This window comes from Canis lupus, chromosome 24 (genome assembly GCF_003254725.2).
Source record: "Canis lupus dingo isolate Sandy chromosome 24, ASM325472v2, whole genome shotgun sequence".
NCBI lineage: Eukaryota > Metazoa > Chordata > Mammalia > Carnivora > Canidae > Canis > Canis lupus.
In genome coordinates this window covers 21,988,930-22,012,233 of record NC_064266.1, presented here as the reverse complement: position 1 = coordinate 22,012,233, position 23,304 = coordinate 21,988,930, and the positions used below count along the sequence as shown (strand labels likewise).

Here is a 23,304-nt window from a genome sequence, read left to right as displayed (position 1 = left end):
GCCAAGCTAACATCAGGACTCAGTCCTGGCGCTTGTGGAGAGCCACAATGGGGTGAGAGAGGGTTGGAGCTTTGTTTCAGAGGGAAGACTCTGTGGCCTCTGGGGAGGGTAGATAGAGCCACCGAGCCTGGCTGAGAGGCTGCTACCGCAGTGCAAATGAGGGATGGTGAGGGCTTCATCCACAGCGGGGCCCTGGGGCAGGACAGAGGGAGGCCTTTGAGGAAGGCCCAAGGGCAGAGGTGAGGCCAGGTGAGCAGAGAGAGGCCCCTGGCACGTAGGCATGGCTCGTGGCTAGACCAAGTGTGATGAGCCTAACCTGAAGTTGGTGCTCTTGCCTCCCCTCTGGCCGGTTACTATTTCACTAATACGTACAAGAGTTGGCATTCTCTGCCTTGTGAGATTACAGGTGGATTTTTTCTCTAAAGGTGGCTGGGACAAGGCATTTCTTAACCCAAAGTGATGCTGGCTGATGGTAGTGTTTCAGGCATAGGGCCATCACTGGGGTTTGCCCCAGAGTCTCCAAGGCCCCTAACAGGCCAAGGGCACAAGGCACCATGCTTGGGTGGTAGTGACCCTTGAGTGTGCTCGTGGGAACCCGCATTTAGGAGGGGTCTGCACAGGGGTCAGACCACCCTGGGTCCATTCCAGAGGTTGCTGCAGCTACAGAAATTGGAGAAGCTTCTGGAAGCCCAACAACGGCATTCCTGACCTCCCTCTTTGGGCTTCCTGAGGCTGGGCCAGTGAACTGAAGCCCTTGGGCCGCCTGCCCGCTGCTCTGGGAATATTGTAGCCGGTAGGCCAAGCAGGCGGTGGCTCGAGCTGCAGGTGCTGTGTCACCTGAGCCCAGGTCGTGGCTGCTCTATGGGGAGGAGTGAGCCTGTTCCCACACAGCCAGCTAGCTGGCTCGCTTCCTCATAACTCAGAGGAGTCATGGCCCGGGGCCTTCCCTGGCCCAGAATCTGGGATGAAGGCCATGCTTTGTCAACCCCCAACCCACACCCTGAGCCCCTTCCATGTGTCTGCTGCCAGTGAGGAACCAGGACTTGGTAGAAAGTGCTGGTCTGGAATCTAGTCGCCTGAGGTAGAATTCCCGGCTTTGCTTTGAACACTTGGGTGGCCTTGGACAAGCCACCATTTTCTCTGGGCCTCAGTTTCTACACCTGTAGAGGGGGGTTGGTAGAGGACAGGGTGAGATGATGAATGGCCAGGCCAGCCGGCTTCTGCCCGGAGCAGACCGGAGTGTGAGCCCTGTGTCCCCTCCCATTCCCCAGCCGTACAACCAGGAGAGGAGAGGGGCCAAAATGCAAGACAACACAGAGTCCCTGGAAGCCTGATGAGTCTGGGAATGATTGTTTGTAAGAGGCCCTGCCTGCGCCGGATGTGCTGTCAGCTTGGCGTCCAGATGGGCACCCCAGAGCAGGGCACGCCTGGCCAGCCGTGGCGCACAGATGGCAACAGCACGGGAGGCCAGACCCGGGTCTCCCGAGCCAGAGCCAGGACTGCGGTGGGACGGGCCACCGAGGTGGCCGAGGGGTGCCCTCAGCCTCCAGGCCCTCCCCTCCTCCTGGCGGAGCCTCAGCTGCCCAGGTCAGTCTTTCCCGGTGGTGGTCACACTGCTGATCGTGGCGCTGATCTCACCAGCCTTCAGGAGCCCCTCTTCCTCTGTGACCTAGTCTCCCTGCGACAAGGCAGACAGCTGAGTCCCCAGGAACGTCACTGGCTTCTGTCCATAAGACCTGGCCTTTTCCAGCACAACCCAGAATCCTCGAGGGATGGGACAATCCCTTCTGGCCTCACCACTCTGGGATTTTCTTCTCCCAGAGTCTCTTATAAGATGGGCCGGGCAGCTGAGGCCACACCATCCCCATCCCACAAACAGTACAGAGGGGACAACTGCATATATTGCAAAACCCACTTGGAGCATGTCAAGTCCCCACTCAGCAACTTCCAAGATGGCTCTGTCATCCTGGAGTCACTCAGCTCCTGCAAGCTTTGCACGGCTACCCCTCCCTCGGGCCCACTCTGCTCCACCCTGTCTGCGTCCCTCAGACGCCCCAAGCAGCCCCTCTCACTCCTTTGCACTGACTGTTCCGTCTGCCTCCAGTGCTCTTCCCCCAGGTCCCTACGAACTCCTGCATGCCCTCGAAGCCTCTGCTCCAATGCCCCCTCCTCAGAGGAGCCCTTGGTGACCATCTAAGGGTGCCTCCCCACTATTTTCCCTAGTTTTCTTCCTAGTGAGTTTATTATACATAGCTCCATGTAATCGCCTGCCTCCCCGCACCCTGCCCCCCAAGAACACCAGTGTCACCGCGGTGAGGGCCTGTCTCACTCATGGCTGAATCCCGGGGCCTAGCGCAGTGCCTGGCACAGAGAAGGCACTCGATACGATTGTCGAATGAATGAATGAGCGAATGAACAAGAGATGGAATTCATCACTCAGCAAATATTTATGGGCATGTACTTGGGCAAGATCATGCCATCGCTACAGGGCCTGGGAACCAAAGCCCTCACACCCGACCCTGAGGAGGACATCACAGGGCCACTGATCCAAAAGCAGAGAACAGAAGGAGGCAGAGAGGAATCCCAGGGAACCCAGGCATGGCTTCTCATCTGGGGCCATCTTCCACTTCCTAGCTGTGTGCCTTGGGGGCTCAGCGCTTGCCCCCTCAAGCTCCATGGTCCTCACAGTAAAGGGGAGCCAAACATCCTGACAAGGGGCCCCACCTGGCCTCCTCCTCAGCTCTGGGCCACCACCATCTGGACACACCTAAAATCCATTATCCACATGGCAGCCAGAGGGGCCTTTCTTTTTCTTTTTCCCTCTTTCTTTCACTTCCAAAAAAGTATTTATTTTTTGAATAGGTGACAAATTTGCACGGCTCAAAATTGGAAAGGTGCAAGAAAAAATGTAGAAAGAAGAAAGTATCCCTCCCACCCAGTCCCAGCCAGCCAGAACTCCTCCCCAGAGGCAGGCGCTGTTTCCTCCTATTTTCATCTATCATGCCACAGATAATTTTATGCATATAAAAGCGAATGCAAATCTTAATCTCCGTTTTTTTGTTTTGTTTTTTTTGTGTTGTTTTTGTTTTTAAGCAGACAGTAGCATACCATGGACATGGCTCTGCCCTAAGCTGTTTTTTTACTTGACAATCAATTTGGAGATTTTTCAAGGGTCTTTTAAAAATAGTTCAACTGGTCCCTCCCCTGCAAACCAGCCCTCTGGTGGATCCCTAGCATTCTCAGAATAAAATCCAGACTTCCACAGGGTGCTCTGTGATCTGGCCACAGTCAGCATCTCTAACCTTGACACCTTCTCCCCCCAACTGACTCACTCTGCCCCAGGCACTGTGGCCTCTTCACTGTTCCTCCAATGTGGCAGGCACAGTCCTACCCCAGGGCCTTTACACTTGCTGTTCTCTTTGCTCTCTGCCTCCACAAATTCTCTCTCTCTCTCTTTTCAGGTCTCTACTCAATTAGCACCTACCCAGAGAGTTCTTCCCAATCATCCTAACCAAAGCATCCACTCTCCCACCCTATCCCTTCACTGCCCTTTCTTTTTGATAGCATTGATTACCATTTGTGGTGGGATGTAATTGCTCAGCATCTGATTCTTCTACCTGACCAAGCTCCACGGAGTGGGGCACTGGGTCTGTCTTGGTCAAACGCTAAGCCAACACTTGGACTTTAACAAATGCTTAGCAACTACAGTTGTCTGGTGAAGAAACAGATCCCCATTTTACAGAGGAGGAGATGGAAGCATGGAGGAGGGAAATCCCTTGGCCAAAGCCAGTGGGGAGCCACTGCAGTTCATTCACCCCAACCCAGGTTCTGCTCCGAATCCCTCCTCCATTTCCCAGCTGTGTGGTCCAGGTTGGCCTCTTGCCCTCTCTGAGCCCCAGCTCACCTTCCATCCTGTGAGGGAGGGTGAGGAAAGTGAGACGGGTGTCCATGGCACCTTCCCGGGGAGCGCAGCTTGACTCACGCCACAATGGGTCCCTGTCCTCTGTCCACTGGGAACGCCACCCAGCCTGGCCCATTATGGCCATCTAATGCAAGGAGAAGGTTCCCAGCCATTAACAGTATTTTTAAACAACGATCCCAAGGAAATATTTTTAAAATCTTGCGTCGTCCTGGGGAACAGCTCTGAATTATTAACTATCAGGCAGCCCAGCTATATTTCTTGACAGAGTTTATTCCAACACATACAATTTTCCTCCTGGTAATTTATGAAAAGTGCATTCCCTTCTTCAGGAAATCACACCCCCTTCTCAGCACCGCCTCCCCCCACCCCAAACTGGAATGTTTACTGGGTAAAGGCAACAAACTTTTATCTTAAAGTGCGTCTGCTTTCCTGCCTGATATTGGAGGACATTTCCCAGGGAGTCACTGCAACCATATTTTTTGAAATGTCCAGCCTGGGGCCTTTTAGGAATTCAATAAAACCCCATCAATTAGGATGAATTAATCATCCCCCGACCCAGCAATGCCCCCTTTCCCTCGGCCCCACACTGTGACACCTGGTAGGGAGATCACATATGGGGTTCATAGCCAGGTGGTTTTGGGTTCAAGCCCCAGGGGAGTCCTGTTTCCTGGGACGCAGCTACTCTGGCCTCCCTCTGCATTGCCTACCCTGTCCCAGGCATCGAAGGCACACACACAGTAAAATAAGCCCAGATTTAGCGGCAGAGGCCTTGGATTATCCTGGCATCACAGATTTAGCTGAGTGACCTGAAGTAAGTCACCAAACCTCTCTGATCCAGTTCCTTTTTATTTTTTCCTGATCCAGTTTTCTCATCCCAAAATCAGGGGCCGATGGTCTGAATTCAGATATGCACTCAACAAATACATAGACCACATCGTGCTAGCCACTGAGATCCCGAGCCAGCACCACACGAGTGAGCTAGAGAAATGTTGAATGCTAGTGAGTGCTGAAAATAAGGCCGGGGTAGGGATGAGAAGTGCTGGACAGGTTATATTCAGAAGGACATCCTGGACAGTGTGGGTGGGGCAACAAGGCAGATCCCCAACCCCAGCAGGGAAGATCTTGCCCCTCACTCCCCGGAAACAGACATTTGACAGCGTCCAGAGATTTGGGGTTGTCGCCCTGGTGGGCGGGTGCTGCTGACATCCTGGGGCCCACGGGGCAGCCCTGAAACAAAGGGGTGACTGAGGGATCCCTGGGTGGCTCAGCGGTCGGGCGTCTCCTTCAGCCCAGGGCGTGATCCCAGTCTTGGGGATCAGGTCCCGCATCAGGCTCCCTGTGAGGAGCCTGCTTTTTCCCCTTCCTATGTCTCTGCCTCTCTCTCTCTCTGTCTCTCTCTCTCTCTGTCTCTCTCTCTCTGTGTCTCTCATGAATAAATAAAGTCTTAGAAAAAAAAAGGAGTGACCAGACTCCCAACATCACTAGTGCCTATTGGAGAAGCCCTGCTGGGCCACTGCAAAGCCTTTGGCTTTTGCTCCAAGTGATCTGGAAGCCGAGGGAGGGTTTTAAGCAGAAGGAAGGTATGACCCGACTAGGTGGAAAATGGGCTGTATCAGGGCGAGAGATGGCGGATGTCTCCTTAGATGCCTGCATAAGGACAACTCAGCTGCTCCCCCAGCCCACAGCTAGTCCTGTGAGTGGCCGCAGGTGCCACATACACAGCAGCAAGCAGGGCAGACCCGGGCCTGCCCTCACTGGGCCTATATTCCCCTGCGGGGGGCAGAGGGGGAAGGAACAAGTGGACAAAGCCACGCTCTGTTCAGGGCACAAAAGGCTCCCCCCATCACACTTGGGACAAGCTGCAGAGTCCACAGGCCCTGCCTGGCCCCTCACCACTCTTTCTGGTCCTGTGCTCCTTCTCACTCTCATGGCCTTGGAACACACTGGGGCAGGGCAGGGTGTGCTGGTGCTGGCCTCTCCTGGGGGGGGGGGGGGGGAGGTGGCAATGCTCATCCCTCTGCTTAGATGCTTCCCTGTTTTTGTGACCCTTCCCATACATTACCTCCTTACCAAGGCTTCCTTGGCCCCCAACTGCACTGTCTAAACAGCTGTGACTTCAACCTTTATATTCTGACTCCATTTGCCCATCTTCCTCCCATCCCTTCTTCCTTCCATCTATTTATTTGTTCATTCAGAAAATCCTCTGTAAGTCTTACCTATGTGCCAGCCCCTGTGCTGAGTGCAGGGGGCCCAGGAGGGAATGAGACAGGGCCCCACCCACTCAGGTCCACTGAGGACAGATGGTATTAGTCACACAAGCACATTCCTGCAGCTGGAAGGGGAACTGTAAACTCAAGGTTCGGGAGCTGTGGGAGTATACAGGGGAGTGCCTGGCACCGGCTGGGGTCCAGGAGGGCTTCTTTGAGGAAGCGGCTGCTTAGCTGAGATTTGGAAGGGAGTAGGAGGTAAGCTGGTGAAGTGAGTGTGGGTGCTGTGATTAAGGGGCTGGACAGTGGACTGGAGCCCAGTCAGTGTGGAAGAGCATGGAGAGATTGGGAGGTGTGTGTGGCGGGGGCAGGAGGTGAGGTCCAGAGGTGACTGGGAGCTCAATCATGTGAGGCCTGTGGACCAGGGTGAGGAGGGCAGGGGGAGAGTTGAGGCAGGGGGTAGTGGGAGCTAACTTCTATCCTGGCTCTTCTTGCTCTTGGAGAATGAGCTGAAAGGGGTAAAGAGGTGAGGGAGGCAGCAGGGAGCCCAGTGAGAACTGTGCTATGGTTGTCCAGGATAAAGAGGATAGTGTCCTTAGCCAGGAGGTAGCAGGGGAGATGAAAAGAAAGTTAGAGGTTAAATGGATGGCCCTGAAGGTAGAGTGAATGCAAGGCTAAGACCAAGGGAGAAGTCAAGCATTCATTCACCCACTGAGTTGTCCTTTGTTGGGTACTGAGGAGTCTGCTGGCCCAGGGGTCCCTCTCTCCATCTGTTCATCCATGAATCCACTTATCCATCCATCTATCCATCATCCATCCATCCAACTACCCACTCATCCAACCATCATCCATCCACCTGCCCATCCATCCATTCATCCATCCATTCACCCATTCACACATCCATCACCCATCCATCTTTCTATTCTGTGCTTCTCAGCACCCACTGTGTATCAGACTGAGGTATCAGAAAGCCCAGCCTTCATCCAACTCTCACTGGGAATCCGGAAGTCTGGTTTCAGTTAGAGAATCTTAGCAAGGCTGGAAGGGGCCAGAGAGGTCAGAGGCCCGATGCCCTTGTTCCAGGAGCATCGTGGCCAGGAGAAGCTCAGGTCCCCGTCCATGGTTACACGGCTAAGAAGCAGGAGGATAGGGCCTGGAACCAGAGAGCCCCCATGCCTCCCACCACAGCCCCTTCACAGGTCTCCTAGAAGTCCTGCCTGGGACCTGTTAATTGCTAAAGAGGCCCCGCAGCTGGGAGGGAAGTAACCTTCCTGGGCCCACAGGCCCCTCCTTGCAGCCTCCTTGTCCCACCCCTTACCCACCCCAATGGCTGCAGGAGGGGCCTGACTAGGAAAATGCTTCTGTGATGCCCAGAAGGCCCCTGGGATGCTGATTCATGGCTCACAAGAGCTGCCTGTTAAATATGCAGAGCTTGGCTATGGCCTGCGCCTGTCTCTTTAAGGAGGGCTTGGGCCTCCCAACCCAACCAGCATTCCCTGAGGACAGGAACCAGGCAGGCCTGGTGTCTCCCTGGGGTAGACCTAGTGACTCCAACCTGTTACAGCAGTCTGGAGGGGGACCACAGGTCCCTGGGTACCTGGGAGGCACCCCCAGCTCAAAAGGGCCTTCCTTTTCCCAGGATCAGACCCCCAGGAAGGAAGGGAGCCTGGATTCCAGACCAGGCAATTGCACTCCAAAGCTTGGGTCCCTGGCACCTAGGAGGTCCTGGGCAAGGGTGACTTACTGTCCAGTTTGCCTGAGGCCAAGGGGGTAAACTAGGACAAGTTGGCCACTCTATTAGAGCACTCTATCAAGGCCAGAGCAATCCCCATGCTGATAGCTCTGTGGGGTGCAGATTCCTGGGTCCTAGGGGCTTCCCCACCTGGGGCAAGTGTGACCTTGGGCAGATCCTCTTCCATCTCCACAGCTGTGAGCCCAGGGCCACTGCTCTGCCTCCCTCCGGCCAGTGGGAGCTTCCAGGCTGCCCGGACTGATCCTTCATTTGAATTAGTTTCTGTGCACTGAGGTCAGATGTCCTTGGGGACCTCAGGATTGGCCAATGTGAGGAAGGGGATCCATCTATTCACCCAGCACAGGGCGTGGCACATAAGGGGTGCTCAGGGCATAGTGAATGAATGCATGCATGCGTAAATGAATGAACAAGAAAGTATGCACAGAGCTGGCAAAACTGAAGCACCAGACCCATCTCTGACATCAAGAGGTCATCCTCAGGGGGAGGGGAGACAGAAGAAGAGGCGGTGCCCAGAGTGGCCCCGTTTTGACCTCCTGGGTTATCCTACTGCCAGCCAGGGGAACTTGGGAAGATCACTTTACTGCTCTGTGTCGATATTCCCGATCTGAAAACAGCATTCGAAATGACATCTTCCTTACAGGTGTTGAAAGAAGTAAATAAGCAAATGCACGGAGAGCCCGGCACCTGCACAATGGCAGTTCTTATTATTGCAATTGTTATGTGAGGGAAGCAGATGGGGGAGAGGGGAGAAGTTGCCAGGAGGAGGGGGCAGTGGCAAAGGGAGAGCCAGGAACCTGTAAGGGTGACCTTGGGGAAGACGTCTATCCTCTGTCTCCAGCTGGCGCAGAGGAAGTTAGAGGCAGTAGCTCTCGGGCCTCTGGGGTCTGCTGGACTGAGTCTGCACAGAATCTGCAGGAAGCTGAGATCCCTGCCTTGGGGACAGGATAGAGTGAGGGAGTCTGGGAAGGGCCCTTCCTGGCAAAAGCCCGTCTGCCCTGCCCACAGCTCATCAGGGCCAGGGTTGGATCCAAGGGCAAATCACGCAACTGGTCACTGCTGAGCAGCCTCCAGCCTTGGCGTGAGACCACACTTTGCAGGTGATAAATCCGCAGTAGCCGACGTTCACCAGCTACCTGAGCAGGCCGGTGGGGCAACCATTTCCTGTCCCAGAGCCACCTCTGCCCAGGCCCTGTCCCACATAGAGCTCCTTAGCCTCTTATCCTCCATAGGCAGAGGGGAACTGAGGCTCAGAAAAGCCAGTGGGCCTCAGCAGAGCAGTCTCCCAGGGACACACGGGGACAGGGACAGATGACAGGGCTCCTCCCCAGGACACAGAGGCATTGGGCCTTATCACAGCCCACCACTCATGCTGGCTGGCCGACTGCCCTCAGGCTCCCAGTGCCTGCCCTGTTCCGGGGTTCCCAGAAGCCCCATGGCCTAGCCTATTCATTGTGCAAAGGCCAAGGTGGCTCTGGCTGACTCCCCACACCCGGCCTAGGAGCTGAAACCTGGGGACAGGGCTGACGGTGAGCTGACCAGGCGCGGGGCCTGCTGCCGCCCATGCTGGGCGGGCAGGGGTCCTGAGCCACTTCTGGGCACCTGCTCACTCACTCGGCCTCGCTTGCCATAATTATCCAGCCATCCCCTTCAAATGTACGGCAACCATAGCAACAGACAGATGTTCTGTCCCAGGCACAGTCCAAGTGAGCCAGGAGGCAGCACAAAATTTAACCCCTTCCAGCTCAGGCAGGCAAGGACAAGAGTGGACTGTGGGCCCACAGGCCCTGGCCAGACGCTCAGCCTTACCGGACCCCGTCAGGTGGGACTAGGTAACTCCCGAAGGCCCATTCTTCTTAGACACTCACTTCCCTGCTTGCTCCCTTCCACCCTTTCTACTCACTTCTCCCTTCTCCCCGGAACCAAAAGGTAGTGGGGAGGGACAGAGGTCCTATATGAGAGGCTGGGCCACGACCTGATCCTTGAGTGCTAGCTCTGGTGCAGGCTGGAGAGGGGACACAGCGTCAGGTGAGCCAAGCTGGGGTCCTGCCTTAGTTCTGCCTCTGATTTGCTGTGTGACCTTGGGCAAATGACTCACCTTCTCTGAACCTCAGTTGCTGCCTCTGTACAATGAGGGGGGTAGATTCTCATTCCATAAATATTTATTGATTGTCTATTGTGCACCAGGCCTTATGGCAGGGAGGAGACTCCAGGGAACACGATACCAGGGGTGGGGGGGAGTTCACACCCCAGTGTCGGGATGAGGACACTGACAATAGGAGGGAACAGCACCTGGGCTGGCTGCCATTTTTGTTAAGTGCCGTGAAAGACCTAAATGTGCCCTCTAATGCAGGGTAAGAGGGAGTGGGGGCTGACCTGCTTCACACAGGGGGTCAGAGAAGGCCTCTGAGGTGACACTTGAGTTGAGGCCCCAGGTGGAGTAAGAGCCAGCCATGCAGCACTAGGGGGAAGAGAATCCCTGGCAGGGGGACTGTGGGGGTGGTGCGTGAGTATGGCCTCTGCTGTCCGGGAGCAGCAAGAAGGCCCCAGTGGCCAGCAGGACATAACTGCCGAGGCAAGGGGACGGGAGACAGTCCCACAGTGCCCTGCAGGTGCACCCGCCCCAGGAAGGTTCTGAGCTGGGGCCACCTGGTCTGACTTCTGCAGTCTCAAGTCCTGGCTGTGATGTCTCCTGTCCCAGCCAGTCACCCTCGACTCCAGCAAGTTGGGCCTCTCCATGGGGCAGGGGACAATGGCTCCAGCTGCCCCCACAGTGGGCCCCTTGTTTGGTTGCTCACTCATTGAGCTTGGCCCCGGAGGCTGCTGGGTTGAGCCAACACCTCTTGGCTCCTGACCCAACAGGGCCCCACCTGGGTTAGCTATTAATGAGCAGAGCACAGGTGAGCCCCAGGAGTGACCGAGAGGAGCCCCACCTGGGGAGGGGGCCCCACATCCCAGCAGGCCTGAATCCAGTGCCACCTCTGGCACTTCCTTGTGTTGTGGCCTTGGATAAGTCACTTAGCTTCCCTGAGCCTCCGCTGAGCCTCCTGGAAAAGGGTGTAGGAAGGCTTCTCCTCGGGCCCCTGCCCAGCCCACTCTCTGGCTCACTCAGCTCTGGCTTCACCTGCTTCTTGGTGACACCTGGAGCTCAGCCTGTCTGGGGGCCTTTGCAATTCACTGCTTTCTCCACCTGAAACATTCTTCCTCAGGCTCAGTCTTCATATCCTGAGTCTCTGCTCTTGCTGCCTCCTCAAAGAGGCCTCCGGGACCACTCCAGCCAAAACAAAGCCACCCCATTACTCTGTATCCCTGTGGTGCTTGATGTGCTCCTACTCCTTCTAGATTGTACTCCTTCATTCAACGCATATTTCCTCTGTGCCTGGCACTGTCCTAGGTGCTGGGGAGAGAGCAGAGGGCAATCACTGCCTACCCTTCCCAGAGGGTACAATTCTAGCAGGTGACACAAAGACAAAGAAAGTGGTGAGAGGGTGGGGAATTCGGGGGCGGGGGACTCACAGAGATAGGAGCAGGACCTGAAGGAGAGGCAGGGTCTGCAATCTGTGGGAAAGGTGTGGGGGCGAAGGCCCCTGAGGAGGCATGTCTTCACCATAGCTCTGTTCTTGGTACCTCGCACACAGTAGGTGCTTAACGGAAGCCTGGCGTTGCTGTCACGGCGAGTAGCTGAAGGAATGTGCTCTGCTGGGGAGCCCTTGGCCCACACAGGGGTCTGATGGCCCCGGTACAGGAGGAGCCGGCTGGAGAACCTGTCTGTGGGCACAAAGAGGTGGTGAGAGCCAGCAGGGAAGGAAGAGGCAGGCTGGTGGCCGGGGCTAGTCTTCAGGGGTCTTCCGTGCCATGCAGGGAATGGGGACATTATCCTGAGGGCCAAGGGCGGCCGTTGAAGTTTTGGGTGAGTAGATGACATGATTAGATCCAAGCTTTTGATTTCTTTTTTTTTCAAAGATTTTATTCATTTATTCACGAGAGACACACAGAGAGAAGCAGAGACACAGGCAGAGGGAGAAGCAGGTTCCCTGTGGGGAGCCCAATGTGGGACTCCATCCCAGGACCCCAGGGTCAAGACCTGAGCTGAAGGCCAGGACTCAACCACTGAGCAACCCAGGCATCCCTAGATCCAGGCTTTTTAAAGCCCTTCTGACCGCCTGGCCAGACCCTGTTCGAGACCCAAGGGAGGAGGCCTCAGGAGCGTCTGAGCCCAGGACAAATCCCTGCCCACCTGGGAGGGGACGGCTATAAACACAGTAAGTAAAGTGCACAGTCTGTGAGACTGTGGTAAGTACTAAGGGGAGAGAGAGAAAATGTGGAGGAGAAGGGAGTGGCAGGTGGCAGGTCGAGATTGTGGCTAGGGCCCCAGAGAAGGCCTCCCCAGAAGGAGACTTCTGCCTGCGTGAATGCTGCCTGCTGCCACGGGAGGAATGTTCCAGGAAGCAAACACCCAGCAGCAGGAGCTGGAGTGGGGCAGACCTGGGCGAGAGGAGGGAGACGGCCCGAGGGCCGCACAGCTTGCAGGGCCTGAAGGTCTTCATGAGGACTGGGGCTTGTCTGCGTGCCCGGCCACTGTGGGGCAGCGAGCTCCCGAGGCTCTGTGGGACTCTCCTTGGAGCAGGGTCCCTCTGGCTGCCACGTGGAGAATAGACTGCAGGCAGCAGGACAGGAGCAGGCCAACAGCAAGGCGGCTGGCGGGGGGAAGATCCAGATGAGGCTGGGCCAGGGGGAGGTGAGGGGCTGGCGAGGAGTGCTGGAAACAGAGATGAATCGAGAAATTGGAGCCAGCAGGACCTGCTGGTGCTGCCCATGTGGGGTCACACACACACACACACACACACACACACACGCACACGCGCATGCACACACGCAGATGGAGCCAGAGCCCGAGTCCGGGAGGAAGGAGTTCAGGATGTCAGCCAGCGTTTGGCGTGGGCCGTGGGAAGGCTGGAGTTGCCATTCACTGGGGTGAGGAAAGTTGCAGGTGGAACAGGTCAATGTGCAGATGTCAGGAGATCGGATGGGAACCAAGTCAGCTAGAGAGGCACCGAGGAGCTGCGGGGCTCCGGGGAGATGCCCAGGTGGGCAGTCTCGGCGTGGGGGTCGCCCGCAGAGAAGCCCGGGAAGGTGGATGGAAGAAGCCTGACCGGGGCCCTCCACCCACAGAGGTGGGGGGCAGATGGCAAAAGAAGCAGCAAAAGGGCCGAGGAGGAGCAGCCAAGGAAGTAGGAGGCAGATAGAACATTCCGACTGCCAGCAAGTAAAGCGGTGAAGGAGGTTTGGCCTCGTCGGCTGCTGCTGGCCGGTCCTGGGCAGCGAGGGCTGAGTGAAGGCACTGGTTTAGCCACATCGAGGTCCTTGGTCTCCTGGGAGGGGAGGTGAAAGGCTGAGGGGAGCGAGTTCGAGGGAGGAGAAGGGGCCGGCAGGAAAGACACACTTTCAAGGAGCTCCCGTGGGAGGGGGCGGGAACTGCAGGGGAGGCAGTGTGGGCTCCAAGAGAAAACCCAGCAGATCGTGTGACTCGGTTGGTGTGTTGCCTGGGTTGAGTGGGCAGAGAGGGAAATGCTGATGAGTTCTAAGAGGGGAGAGTTGCTGGAGCAGGATCTCCGGGAACATAGAGGGGACACATCCCCGAATCATCCCGCCGACCCCAGGAGATGAGCGATGCTACCCTTTCCGCTTTACAGGTGTGGGAACTGCAGCCCAGAGAGGGTTGGTTGCCCTGGCCCAGGTCACACAGCTAGGAGAGATGGCGAATCTCCACAACTCTGCCTTCCCCTTGATAGGTCGGGCTGTTATCCTACTTGACAGATAAGGCTCAAAGAGGTTCAGTCATTAGAAACAGCTCACAGAGCAGGTTAGTGGCTGGGTTAGGAGGTAGGTTTGATGTGAGGTTGAAGAAGGGGCAGCAGGAGGTGTCAGGAGTGACTCTGGCACCCAGAGCAGAATTATGGAGAAAACGAAGCTGAAAGAGCGGCTTCTCCCAGGGCTGGGGACTGGGAGAGAAGCAGGTTTTCAGAAGCTGCTGGGTTCAGTCTGGGAGGTGCACGGGTTTTCCCAAGCGTAAAATGGGACATGGTGCTGACCTCACTGAGTCATTGACACTCAAATGAGTAGAGGTAGGTAAAGCCCTTCGAAGAGGGCCTAGCACCCAATAAATGCCAAGTAGTGTGTCGGCCCTCATTACTCTGGGTCTGGCTGGCTGGAAGCACAGTGGGACTTCCACCCAGAAATATGCACCAGCAGCTGGCTCACGGGTGAGCCTAGTAGGGCAAGAGGGCTGATGGGAAACTCAGGGCCACACAGACCCTTTGGGGTCCTTCCCGGACAAGCTCAGCTCCTGGATCATCCCTGGGTTTGAAGGCACAGCCTTCAAGGGACCCGAGGGCCTTTAAGAAGCTCCAAGGGTGGAGCCTTTGGGGGAAAGACCTCTAGGAGCCACTAGAGGCTTTGGAGCAGGGGACGGATGGTTTTACTTCTCGAAGCCTGAGGTCTTTGTCTATAGGATGGGTGGCCGGACTCTTGCCTTATAGAGATGCGGGGACCATAACATGTGCTGACTGAATCCTGGGACCGGAATTCAGGCAGGCAGGGTACCTACCTGCTCTGATCTCATTTGCTGTGTGGCCTTGAACTAGTAGCCTAACCTCTCTGGGCCTTAGCTGTAGAACCTGGATGATATAAGTGTTCCTGCAGACTGATGACTCCATCACCATTTAGAGCTTTCCAATTTCATTAGCTGGCAAATCTCCAGCTGCACCTGAGGAGTTTTTCAGCTTCGAAGGCCTGCTTCTCCCCAGAGCCAGCAGAATGCAAGGCACCCTGGGTCTGAAGGATCCCACTTTGGGGCAGCTCTGAGGTGTTGGCCTGTGTTTCATTGATCCAGGACAGAGAAGTTGTGGGGCCTATTTTCCAAGTGTCCTCATTTTATGGATGAGTAAACTGAGCCTCAGAGGAAACATAACTCACCTTACCCTCAGAGCCCTCCTCTTTTTTTTTTTTTCAGAGCCCTCCTCTTGCCACAACTCTCGGGCCACCCTGAGCTGCTGGCTCTTCGGGTGCAGATATCAGACCCTCAAGGGCATAGAGAAGCCTCTGCCCTGGTCCCCCCCACTCAATCCCAGGCTGTGGCATCTCCTATGTGCCAGACCCTGTCCTGAGCACTGGGGACCGACCACTAAGAGGACTCAGATGGGGTCCTCACCTCCTCTGGTGGAAAAGATCATGTGAACAGAAACACAGAAGTTAATGAGAAGAAGAGATTCATTCTGACCTAAGGATCCGGGGCAGCTTCCTGGAGGAGGAGGCACTGAGATGCATCTGGAATACCGGCCATCTTTAGAGCAACAGCCTCGGGCTTCAGGACATGGTCTTACAGTACCTTTCCAGTCCCCATTACCTTAGTCCCATTTTAGAGATGAGAAGAGTGAGGATCAGAGAACTGTGACAGGTCCAGGGTCACATGCTTGGGAGAGGGGCCTGAGCCATTTCCTGGGCTGAAGAGGCAGGAGAAGACTCAACCCCGACAGCCTCAACCCAGGAGGCCCAGGTCTTCCCCTGGCCCGAGTGTCCCCAGCACCCAGTTTCACTTCCCAAAACACAGACCTATTTTGGATCCTGCTGACTTCCTTTCTCACTCATGGCCGTTCAGGCGCCGAGGACTGGGCAACCGTAGAATGGACCTGGTGCCCCTGGGCCTTTCTCAATGCCCCTCTTACACCACCGTCCTGGAGCCTTCTCCCTGCCGGGCGGGCGCGGGCACGGGGCTCCTGGGGCGGGCCGAGACCGCAGGGGGCTGGCGGGAGCTGCTCCCCCGCCGCCGGCTCCCAGCCCGCGCCCAGCCCGAGGCGCAGGGGTCCCAGCCCCACGGTGTCCCGGCCTCGTGACCTGGGCCAGCTCGGTCCTGAGCCTCCGTCTCCTCAACCTGTGACAGGAGGTTAAGGCGGCCTCTCACCTTGTTAGAACCCCACGAATCTAATCGCGGTGGCCCGGACACCGCTGGTGATTCCAAGACTCTTGCCCTGGGGAAGCCGAAGCCCTGATGTGGGGTGAGACCGTCCAGAAGGCGGAGAACGAGCAGTAGGGTAGGGCAACCAAACAGTGGCTTAGAAAGTGAGGTGAATTACAGGGAAAACGAAGCTGAGAAAGAGATGTGTGTGAGGTGGGAAAGGGGTTGTCATTTTTAAATAGAGTGGTCACAGGAGGCCTCCTGAGAAGGTGACATCTGATGACCTGGAGCGGGTGGTGGAGCTGGCCCTGCAGAATCCTGGGAAGGGTATAGCATGTGCGAATGATGTGACGCATGAACACCGGCTCAGTGACACTCTGGGGGCCAGGGGGCCGGACAGGCACGGGGAGGCCAGGGCATGAAGGCCTCCAGGGTCAAGGTCAGGACTTCACTCAGAGCCTAGGTGGGGAGCCACTAGAGGCTTCGGAGCAGGGGAGGGATGGTTTCCCTCCAGCTGTCTTATGGAGGGTACGCTGTGGGCCAGGGTGGGGGCGGGGAGAGGTGGGTGTAGCCATCCTTGTGCTGGTGTGGGCAGCAGCAGGGCCAGGACAGGTGTGGTCAGACTCTGCTTATATTTTGAAGGTGGAGCTGAAGGGATCTGCTGACAGATCTGGTGGCAGGGCAAGGGACAGGAGGGGGAAGGTAAGGGTGACTCTAGGCTTTTTGACTGAGGCTGAGCAATGAGAAGAATGGAGTTCCTGTTTGCTGAGATGGGGGGACCTCCAGAGGACCAGACTTAGGAGTGGAAATCGGGAGCCCAGGCTTGGAGTGGTGATGTGGAGGCGGCAGATGGGCACTCAGGTCTGGAGGGCGGGGGATAGAAGCAGGTGCCAGTGCCACCTCCCTGGCCTCCCGATCGCCCTCCGGCAGGCCCCTGTGGTGGATAGACCTCTCCAGTCCAATAGTTGCCTGTTGCTATGGCCTAGAGCCCAACTCCTGGCCTGGCCTGGCTCCAGCCCACCTCTCCATCCTCATCTCCCTTCAGCCTGTGGACCTTAGTTCATATCTTGGGCTGGCCTCGGGGCTTTGTACTTGCCCTGCTGCATTCTGGTCTGCTCCCTACCTGCTTGGTGCCCTGGATGTGGCTCATCCTTGTTCTGGGCCTCAATTTCTCCATCTGTAAAAAGGGGGAGCATGGAGTCCTTGAGCCCTAATGAGGGTCCTTAAGTTTCCACACTTTGGAACTTTGGGAGCCATAGAAGCTACCCTTCTTTGCTCTGGTGAGACCCTGGGCAAGATGCTTCATGTTCCCCACCCACCTTGGTCTTACCTGCCTTCCAGGGTCTGTCGCAGGTGCTGGCTGCTGGAGGAGGGACACATGGTCCCTAGGACCATGTTCCTGGAGGAGAAGAACATTTCAGATGGAGCTATGCGGCCTGGGGCAAGACCTTCCCCACTCAGAACCTCACCTGCAGACTGGTGCTCATGCCTGCTGAGAGGTGCGGGGAGAGCAGGACACCTGGCACACTACCCACTTGACAGTGTAGCTGGCCCAGCCGGCTCCCTGACAGCCAGGATGGGAGACTCAGCCCTGCCCTCACAGAGCTTGGCCAGCAGGCACCAGGCAAACCAAGTCAGGTACACCTCGGACCCCGCCCCAAGGGAGATGAGGGCTCTGGCGGTGTGTTCCACTGGCACCCACTGTCCTCAGCCTGCAAAGCCCACCTGTCCCAGGGCTTCCCCCCAGGACTCCACTCTGGCTAACAGCTCTAAGGATGAGTTGGAATCAATCAGGTGAACTCATGGCGAGAGGAGAAAGGTTTGGGCAAAGGCCTGAGAGTGGGAGAGAGTGACTTGTCCAGGATCACATGACTTATGGGAGGAGCCTGAGCCCATTCAAATTCAAGGCAAATTCAAGGAAGTAAAGGAAGATCAGTGTATCTGGAATCTCCAGTGATGGCTGGTGGGGAAGGTTGGGGAGCCCGGGTCAGACCTCCTGCGTTAGTCATGGGCTTCCCAGTCTCAGGAAAGAAGTGATCTCAGAAACCATCCAACTTCTCATGATAGATGGGAAAACTGAAACTCAGTTGGGTAAGGGACATGACCAAGGTCAAAGCAAATTGAGGCAGACGCAGGGTTAGAATCCGGGCTTTCTATCATCTGCCTGTGGCTCTTCCTGCATCTGGTGAGTGGCCCAAGAGAAGGGGGAGAAAATAAATTGTTGACTTAGCACCTGTGTAACACACACACACACTCACACCCTTTACCGTGGGTCCCTGAGCCTTAGGCCAGAGCCAGAGCCCTGGGAATCCCTTCCAAACAAGAAAGGAACAGGAACCTAGCAGGTCATTTGATCCAGCCTCCTGCCACTGACCTCAAGCCTTCATACCACCGTCTCATTTGAAATCCTCTGAATTCTATTATAGTGAATAGAAACTATAATCCCCATCTTGTAGATGAGCAAACCAAGGAGTGAAAATGCAGCACTGACCTAAAGCCCCACCATAATCATCAGCCAAAGCTGTCTTGACTCCTAGTGTAGTGCTCTTTCCAAGGTCAGACATAGCACAGGTTTGAGCTATCTGGAGGAGGAAGTCCTTCCTATTGTCTAACTGAAATCTCTCCGGCTTTACTAAGTCAGCTTTCCCTTGTTTGGATGGATGCCTAAGGATGTGCAGAAGCACTGGGAATCTGCCTCATGGTCCTTGACTATTATTATGGAGGTGACTGAGTAGGAGTAGGAGACTCGGAGTAGGAGACTCAGAGACACCCCCTGCCCCCCATGAATCGAAACCCAGGAAGCCCCTTTGCTTGGTGGGGTGGGGGAAATAGCCAGGCCATTTGCCGTTAGGGCCTTTCCTCTAAGGGAAGGTTCTGGGAAAACCCTGGAAAGAATTCCCCAGGGAAGAAGTCCTTCTGGATCACCCCAAGGACACACACTCTCCCCAGGACGCAGCTGCCCGGGAACTGAGCTCGCGGCTGGCAACCGGCAGAACCCAAGGCCTCAGATCCACCCCCGTGGCCAGAGGCGGCCTTGCGTTTCCTCCACACACATGCCTGTTCGACTTGCTTGTCAGAAACCACTCAACAAAATCCAATTTATGGAGCCAATACGAAGTGGGGGGGAAATGCCTCTAAACAAAAAATATCTTTTTCAAATCAAGGAGGAGGAAAGCTCGAGACCTGGACGTCTGGATGAGCAGGCCCCGTGCTAAGACCTGGACTCAAACCCCATGGAGGTCAGCCCGGGTGGGCCCTGGCATCTAGTTGGCGTCTTTCTCCAGAGAGATCTACAGCTCAGTGTGGCCAATATTTCCTGAGAAAGCTGAGGTCATGGGGATGCTGGCAGCAATGTACTGAGGGCCCACTGTGTGCCGGCCACTGTGCAAAGTGCCTCTATGTGGCTTGCTTCCCTTGAACCCTCACAGCCGCCCCATGAGGTAGGTGCTGCTATTGTCAACACCATATCGATGAGGAAACAGAAACGCAAAGAGGTTAAGTCATTTGGCCAAGGTCACACAGCTAGTGAGAGGGGATAGAACACTCGAATGTAGGTGGTGTCAAGACCCTCACCCTTGACATTTTGCTACAGAGATGACTGGCACCCAGCGGGGGCCTGAGGTGTGTGGAAGAGAGGAACAGAGGGGCAGAGGCAAGGATACTGGTTGAGGCAGCAGGAGGCTGATCCCCAGGCCCTGTGCTGCTGCCAACAGCCTGGATGAGTCCTTATCCCTCTCTTGTCCCTTGTCATTCCTGAAATGGGCAGTTGGGTAAGATGATTTGAAGCTGGTACAGAAGTTCACAGTGGCCATGAGCACATTAAAGGTTCTTAGAAGTCCTGAAGTAAAGAAAACCCAGTGAGGGGTTCGTTGGAAGAGTTGGCCAGCAGAAAGAGTCCCCTAATGATCCACAACCTTGAGTTGAACTCCTATCGATAAGTCAGGAAGTTGACAACTATTAGTGGGCCCTTTGGGAGATAAATGAGCAAGACAGGATCCTGTCTATGAGGAGCTCCTCCTCTGGAGAGAAGGTAGCCAGCCAAGCCAGAGATAAGGGCCAGCTGGGGAGCTGGAGGTGCTGGGGGAAGACGCATCTCACCCCGCCTGAGGGTCAAGGAAGTATGGCAGGGAAGTTAGCAGTCAAATAGGGTTTTAAAGGATGAGTATGAGTTTTCTAGCAGAGAATTAGAGAGGAAGGACAGTCCCAGGGCTGGAAACAGCGTATACAAGTCAGTCATGTGAAGTGTTTGTTGTTCCAGGGGATGGAGAACTCACTGTGATTGGAAGAGAGAAGGGCTAGGGGTGTGGGGCTGCAACAGGACAGTGAAGGGCCTTGAATGCTGAGCCAAGGAGTTCAGACTGTATGCTGCAGCATAACAGAGGTCATAACTGAGAGAAGAGACCCTTTGGGTTGGGGTGGAGGGAAAAATCTATAGGCCAGGAGTCCAGTGAGGAGGCTGGTACTGCTGTCTGGGCCAGACCAGAGGAGGCCCATAGTGCACCGAACAGATGGTCCATCTGACAAGGGATCTTTGGCTTGTAAGAAATCCAGCACAAAGAGACCTAGATGAAAATGAAGAGGACCTCAAGCATGACTGAATCCAGGGGCTCAAGTGGTGGTGTCAGAAATCTGGCCACACTCACATGGGTCAAGGGGGTAGGGTGTCTTCCATGGCCAGTGTTGGGGTCAGTAGTGCCCCAGCCACATGCCCTGAGTATGGGGAAGGGGCAGCTTTTCTAAGGAACTTCAGATGACTGGGAGAAGGATGCCACTAGGCAGGTGGGTGGTGCCCACGTGGGTGGTGAGTGCTGCAGGTTTAGTGGAGGGTGGACCCTTGCCTCGCCCAGGCCTCTGAGGCCGATGCATGCACCTAAGGGCCAGGGTGGCCAGAGTGGGCTTCACGGAGGAAGGGGCCTGCAAGGGAGACTGGCATCATGAGTAGGATGGTGGTGGGCAGAGCGGGCACTCTGGGAGGAAGGATCTGTGAGAACAAAGATACAGAGGTGAGAGTGAGCAGGATGTGTTCCAGAGCCAGTGAGCGCGCCGAGCCCAGAGGGCTGATGAAAGGAGGTGGGGGGAGGTGAGACTGGACCTGACATCAGAGGTACTTACGTGCCAGGCCCCCTCTGGCCCAGCTGGGTGGCCTCTGTGAACCAGGGGGGAGACAGATGCTCCATGGTTCAATAACCTTTCATGGCTCCCCACGGCCCACCTGCCAGGCCAAAAGCCTGACCAGGCATTCAGGGCCCCAGCATGCCCATTGCTCCCTGACAGGGAGCCTACGCTCACCCAGGTGGCCATGCCCACCACACTCCAAACACACCATTTCCCTTTCTACCTTCCAGCCTTTGCTCTGGATGCTTCCCTGCTCTCAATCCCACTCCCTGTTTGCTATTTCTATCCATCCTCAGAAAGCCAGCTAGAGGCCTCAGCCTCCAGGAGGCCTTCAGTGGGCCTCCACTCACTTCTCACTTTTGAGCTCCTGGAGCCCTTCATTTTGATTTTTTTGTTTGTTTGTTTTTTACACACACCTTAGCCCAGCCAGCCTGGTGGGGGCAGGGTGGCAGTCACCCCTATCTGGGCTTTGGAGCTGGTCAGATCTGGGCTCAAATTTTCCCTGTGTGACCTTGAGCACATCATTGGACCTCTCCTTGACGACAAATAGAGAATACAAACAAGGCCTCATATGAGGCTTAAATATGGTCACATGTAAGAAGTTCCTAGCATGTAGGTTCTCACGCAGCTCTCACTCCCAATTTTCTTGTTGCTCAAATTGGAAATTATGTCCATCTCACCCTCTGTGAGCTCAGGCCAGCTAGGAACCACACCTGGATTTTTTTTCCCAGTCCCCCGGTGCCTGGCACATAGTAGGGGATTCATAAGGGCTGACCTCTCAGTTTTCCTGGGCCACACAGATCCATCCTCGCCCTCCTGGTCCCCCTGGGTGAAGCTAGGTGTAGGCCTCGGTGGCCCCACACCTGCTCCCTGAGGCTGACCCGGCAAGCTGCTAGGTGCCAGCATCCAGCATCAATAAATTACTGGCAAGTTCAAGTGACGGGACAGATCTAGTGTCAGCTTCCTCTGTGTCATGCAGGAAGGCTCAGGCCCAGGGGTTCCCCTCCATGAGCCTCTCCCACCAAGGGCACTGTCCGACTAATAGAATTGTGCCTACTGTGTGCCAGGCCCCACCTCGCCACTTTGCACCACATTTGATTGACGCCTCACAGTGATTCTGTGAAATAGGTACTGGCTCCATTTTACACATGGAGAAGCTGAAGCTTGATGAAGGGGAGTGACTAGCAATAGAAAAAAATTAATAACAGAAAGACAAGCCAGCTTCCTTTCTCATTTGACATACATTTTCTTGGATCTCATTGCAATTTTAGTTATAATGCAAACACACATGTTCACACACGCGCACGCACACACGCTCTTGGGGTTCTTCATTCATTCATTCAACAGCTATGTATGGAACACCTACTATGTGCCAGGCCATTCTGGACTTGGAGATATTGCTGTCAGGACACAATCCCTGTCGTTTCGGAACACGTCCCAGTGCATGAGATGAACAGAACCAAGGAAACAAATAAATCCACAGACTGGAAGGTGATGCTGGGTCTGCGGAGATAAACAAAGCAGGGCAAGGGGATAGAATCACTGGGGAGCTATTTTGAAAAGGGCAGTCAGGGAGGGCTTCTCTGGGGAGGTGACATTTGAATGAAATTCCTTCTCTCAGACAGCCCGGGTGGCTCAGCGGTTTAGTGCCACCTTCAGCCCGGGGCGTGATCCTGGAGACCCGGGACCGAGTCCCATGCCGGCCTCCCTACATGGGGCCTGCTTCTCCCTCTGCCTGTGTCTCTGCCTCTCTCTCTGCATCTCTCTGTGTCTGTCATGGATAAATAAATAAAGTATTTTTTTTTAAGAAGAAATTCCTTGTCTCTTTATGCTTTCATTTCTGGAGACGGGAGATGCTGGACTCAAAAGATTTGCAGACTCTGTGAGGTGGGCAGAATGCTTTCCCAGGGGCTTGTGGGTCGGTCCCCAGGCACCACGGCATGGGCTGCTGCAAGTGTGGACACTTTATTCTCCTTCCTCTGCTCTCAGCCCCGAGTGCCTCCATCCTAGGAGCCTGTGGGTAGGGCTTCTCAGAGATGCTCACCCGAGTCTCCCCACCGTGTGTTCTCATGGCACCTTTTTGTTTTCTAATTCTCAACCCATTTGTCATGATCTTTGAGAAGTCAGCTATTCCCTGAGCTCCGTGAGGGCTGGGCCCGCTCTGTCTTGTTTATTGCCGTGTTCCCAACACCACGCGTGGCGTCCGACACGGAGAGGACACTCCCGACAGAAGGTCGGGATACTTGGTAGACAGACACACTCATCGTAAGAGCTAATATTCATTGAGTACTTCGTCTCACAATAGCTCTGTGAGTTAGGGATAATTATTATCACCACTTTACCGCTGTTGCAAAAC

The 23,304-nt window shown here is 55.4% G+C and overlaps 1 long non-coding RNA gene across 1 annotated transcript; it reads right to left on the bottom strand.

The window, feature by feature from the left end:
- Nucleotides 1-16,849: 16,849 nt before the first annotated feature.
- Nucleotides 16,850-22,529, bottom strand: LOC125753551 (uncharacterized). Its single transcript, XR_007405642.1, has 3 exons — nt 22,315-22,529; nt 17,164-17,232; nt 16,850-17,010 (listed from the first exon to the last, which is right to left on the bottom strand). It is a non-coding gene; the product is annotated as an uncharacterized LOC125753551 (long non-coding RNA).
- Between the last annotated feature and the right edge of the window lie 775 nt (nt 22,530-23,304).